This window comes from Enhydra lutris, unplaced genomic scaffold (genome assembly GCF_002288905.1).
Source record: "Enhydra lutris kenyoni isolate GAN:26980312 unplaced genomic scaffold, ASM228890v2 scaffoldscaffold4, whole genome shotgun sequence".
Classification (NCBI taxonomy): domain Eukaryota; kingdom Metazoa; phylum Chordata; class Mammalia; order Carnivora; family Mustelidae; genus Enhydra; species Enhydra lutris.
In genome coordinates, this window is record NW_019154088.1 from 57,834,433 (window position 1) to 57,839,507 (window position 5,075).

Below are 5,075 nucleotides of genomic sequence, written 5' to 3' on the forward strand. Positions count from 1 at the left end.
TCTGGGACTTACAAATGGTTTAGCCCCTACTGTCCCGCTGGGACATACGTGTGTAGGATGGATAGGCTTCTGCTTGCTCATGGGTTGGTATGTAGGTAAGATTCATAGCAATTCTACTTCCCCCCCTTAAGTAGCTGGTTGTGTGATCTTGGCAAATTATGGAACCATTCTAAACTTTAATTTCCTCATCTGTATTTTGAGATAATCAGTACATCCTCTAAAGGGTTGATCTAGATTAATGAATTACCTTTGTAAAGTTACCAGCATGGTGCTTAGAGTGAAAGTCCTAATAAAACTGTAGCTGTGCAGCATTAACAAAGTACCAGCCACAGTAATGGCTTCTAGGAATGCCATCACCCATGAACACATTGTATTCATTACTTAAATTAGGAGATTAAAGTTGGTGATGTTTTCTCCTTTGCAAACTATAATGGGTACAGAGAGCTAAGGTTAGAGCTATTTAAGATTTTTTTTTGTCTTGTTTGACATGTTATCTGAGTATTTTAGAGACAATTATGAATTATACTTGCAAATAAGTTGAGGTTTGAAGATAATGTTGAAACAATAACAATAAAACATGAACCAGAAGTGAAGAAACACTGAAAAATCCTTGTCTCAAACCCAGAGGGTCATAGAAAGGGAGCTTTAAAAATAGTTTAATCAAGAGACTCTTCAAATTATAATGTCTAAGAACCATACACCTTCAATATGACATTTCTCCCTTTAAAAGTTTAATTATCAGTAAAAAGTCTAATTATCACTGATCAAAAGTCTTTTTGAAAAATGTGCATCTACCCCAGATTTTATCTAAGTCTTGATATTTGCCTTAATTACCATCCTCAGAGTACTGATATCTCATTGAAATTGGGATGTTCTCAACAGAATTTGGCAAATGTAAAGAAGTAGGGAAGGCAGCCTGATATGGTGGAAAGAGGCAGGATGAAGACAGCCAGAGCTTAGTTTTGCCACTAATTAGCTGCGATATTTTGGGAAACTCACTTCACCTCTATGGGCCTTAAGTCCTCATTTTCAGTGTTGAGTCTGGGCTAGGTTTCTCCCAATTTCTCCCGTGTAGTCCTCTTGGATTCTTAGGGTTACCATAGCAATTTCTTCTTTAGACCTCAGCCTATGAATGGAAGAGAGCTAACAAAAATTACTGAAAGTCAACTAGAACATCCCACTCTTAGATTGAAGAATATGAAATGCCATTTTTATAGGTCAAAAAATGGCTATCTGCAAGCTAATCATTATAATCTAATATGTGTGAGGTTCTGAAGAATAAAATAATTCATCTGCGTGGTAATATCACAGAGGCAGGAGTGACAATCTATTTTCTGAAGCCATCATGCAAAATAACTTACCTGACAAAAATACTTTGCTTTCTTTTAGGCTATAAAGTTTTCAAAGTTCAAAGAACTTACACATGTTATTCTATTTGGACTTGGTAAGGGGAGAAAGAAACTTCAGATCTTTCTTCCTAATAACACAGACAGTAATAATAATTAAGCAGTGACAACTGACAGCTATCACTTTTATAGCATTTAATATTGCCATGCACCTGCTAAGTATGTTACATGCATTACTTGATTTCTTTATGCAAGGTATGAGTGTTATTTGGAGAAAGGCGGGTACTACTTGTAACAAAGGAGGCATTGTTCAGCGTTGAGAGAAAAACCTGATTAAAAATAAAACTGCCATTGTGAGATAATAGTTTTTAAAGAAACCTAGCTTTGCAAGAAAGAACGAGAGGAATTTTTTCTGTTTTTTTTTTTTTTTTAATTTCTCCCTCAAAACCTTTCTTTATATATCAAAGACAACATTTAGAAATTGGAGCAAAGCTTCATTTTAAGAGGTACAGTGTAGAAGGGGTAGAGGATATGCTATGTGGGGAGTTATTCCCAGACAAGGAGGGGAAGAAGAAAGCCCTTCCTTTGCTAGAAGGGGCAGCCCATGGCTTGGAAAGATGTCAGGCAAAGAGATACAGAGCATTTGAGACCTTTTCTGGACCCTGAGAAGGGTGGTGGATGTGGATGGGGTTGGAGCAGTTATGGTGAGATCAGATGCCAACATGGCCTGAGGAGGAGGCAGAAAGTAGAGTGCCCTGTGCTTCCCATTTAGAACTGTGGTAGGAGATGGTCTCACTTATGTCCCATGTGGGCCAAGGGCAGTTGCAGTGGGTAGAACACATTGGTGGGAATGGAAGGAGAAAGAAATTGAAAAGCCTCCCCTGTAGTTCTTCAGATGAGCAGTTGATGTCACAGGGGATTTAGGAGTTTGTGCAAGGCCCTGTGGGTGGGAGAAGACAACAAAGGAATGAGAGTCCATGAGCCTGCCAGGGAGTTGTTGCAACTTGGGGTGAGGCAGGACTGTAGCAGAGGTTAGGAATGAACTACCTGGAGCCTCCTGGAATTAGGGTCTGCTTCTTTGGTATGTATCCATGCCTAGAAGAGACACCGTGCTTGGTTTAATGCTCTGCTGTTGCTGTCTTAAAATTCTTAATGATTTTTGAGCCAAGGTCCCTATGTTTTCACTTTGCATTGGGTCTTGAAAATTGTGTAGCTCATGTAGCCTGAAATTATCACCAGGAAGTACTGCAGATATGAACACTTCACAAGGAGAGCTGTAGGGGTAGAGGCCAATTCCTAAGAAGGTCAGGGGACCCCGAGTGGGAAATGGCACATGGTGGTGAACAAGCTTACACCTGTGCTCACTGATATATCAGAAAAGGAGTGTGGAAGTAGAAATCCCAAAAACTGGTATTTATCCTAAATGAAATTGACTGAATTACCTTGAGTGGGCAACCTGAGGTTTAGTTTCTCAGCACTGAGCATGGGAAGGAGGGGCCACAGAGAAAGACAAGAGTGCCATGAGACAACATGAAGACAAGCTCTTGCACATTTAGGGAAAGCTGGTAGTCAGCTAGTGCTCAGCAGTAATGCTGTGTCAGCTGGGGCTCAGAAGCAAGGTGGTTAAAATGCAGTGATTTCTCCCCCCAAGTTGAAAAGAAGGCCCAATTGACTGGTGCCTCCCCAAGATCACCCTCACCTCTTTACTTACAACTAAATACATTGGCTTCTTGTCCAGTAGGTGTCTCTATTCTGTGCCATTTCCTTCTGGCCCATTTCCTTGGGCTATGATGGCTGCTGTTGTTAAATATTTTTTATTTCATTTCTGTATTTAGGTCAGAATTTGTTCAAACACAACTTTGCCAATAACATTTCAATAAATAGATCCTAAGCTATTAAGTGGAAGAGCTGGGAGTTGTGTCGAAGAGCACCCAAAGCCAGAGGTTCAGATCTTAATCACACTTTTTTTTTTTCCCTGCCCACCTAATTTTTCCAACTCAGTCTATTACTTAATGCTTTTGAACTTCTGGGATGAGAAAAAATAAGGAAAAGGAGGTTTTGGTTTTTGTGACTGCCATATAAAATGTCACAAACTTGGTGTCTTATAACAACATAAATTTATTTTTGACACAATTCTGGAGATCAGAAGTCTAAAATCAGTGTGAGCAGGGCCACGCTCTCCTAGTTCCAAGCTCTGCCTGTATCCCCACAATGCCTTCTCCTGTGTGTGCCTATGCTCTCTGTGTCATCTATCACTGGGTTTTGGTCGTATCCTGATAATCCAGGAAGATCTCATCTCAAGATCCTGAAGATGTATCTGCAAAGACCCTTCCAGCATTCATGGGTTTCAGGGATTAGGATGTCAGCTTATCCTTTTTGGGGGGGCCACCATTCAGCCAGTACAGGAGGGGGAGGAGGTGAAGGCATAACCCAGAAGTCCTTTTTAATCATTCCAAATTAGGTGAGTTGATGAAGAATTAGATATAAGATTCTCTTTTCCCCATTTTCCTCAGTGGTATTCCACATGCCCCTTCCAGGGGTTAGAACGATTCTTACAAAGAGATACAAAAAACCTTGTCAAATATTTACGGTATGGATTGCGGTCATCAGTGAGCATGCTTTCCAACTGTAAGCCCCATTGAACTATACTGGGTCTCAATCCTGGGAAAGTTAAAAAACAAAAACAGTGCCCCAATCCCATGGCAAACTAACTAAATCAGAACGGAGAGTGACAGTGGCAGTGGCAGTGGCAGCACAAATCATTTGCTTTATGAGGAGTATCAGGTGACTTAAATTTGTGGCCAGGGTGGAGTACCATTGATGGATGTGGGGGTAGGCTCACTGCTAATTTCCCCGTTCAGGTCAGGAAGGATAGCGTGTGAGCAGAGTGTCAACACTGGCCAAGCCTGCCCTTGCTTCTGCCCATCACGTAGCCATCTGGTGGTTCCCCATGCGTTTCTTTCCCTACTAGTTCAGTTCAGTTCTGCCTTGGTCATTAAGCGAGCTTTTCTCTTTAAGACATTTCCCTTTCCCAAGGGCCACATGTACCGTGACACAACCAGCAGTTTACTTCTATACAGGGGTTTTAAAAATTAGGTGTTTAGAAAAATAATTACTTTTAAAAAATTACTCAGAGTCGCCAAATTCCAACCAATTCCAATTCATTTCAAGATTTGGAGAGTTTTACAAGTTTTTAGTGAATTTCACCCAAACAGAGGAGTTTGGCTGTTCCATTGATAAAAGTTCCAGTGTCTTCTGAATGATTTTGATAACTTATATTTTCCTTTTATGCCCAAATAAGAAAAAGCATTGACAAACTTTACAAAATGGTATGAATCATGATCTAAAACAGATACAAAAATAAAAATATAAAGGGTACTCACCAGCAGGTAAGAATGGTCTCTCTTTTTTATTTTTTGCTCCTTGGAGTGAGACATTTAATCATGTGCTCATCTTACAGTTGTAAGTAACCAGCATCAACTTCTTTTTACTTTATTTAGTATGATTGATGAATTAATTATAGGCAGAAAAGGGTGGGTTATTTTTTTAAGGATACTGTAAACACAGTACAATCCATACTGTACTAGGAGGTTTGGATGTCATCCTTAACACTGTATTTTATTTTACCTATACCCAGAGTCTAGATTTCTTCATCTGTAGATCTGTGCATTGGTTTTGGGCTTAGATGACTCAGAGGAATTGTAAATGAATCAAATATTTTGGTATTGA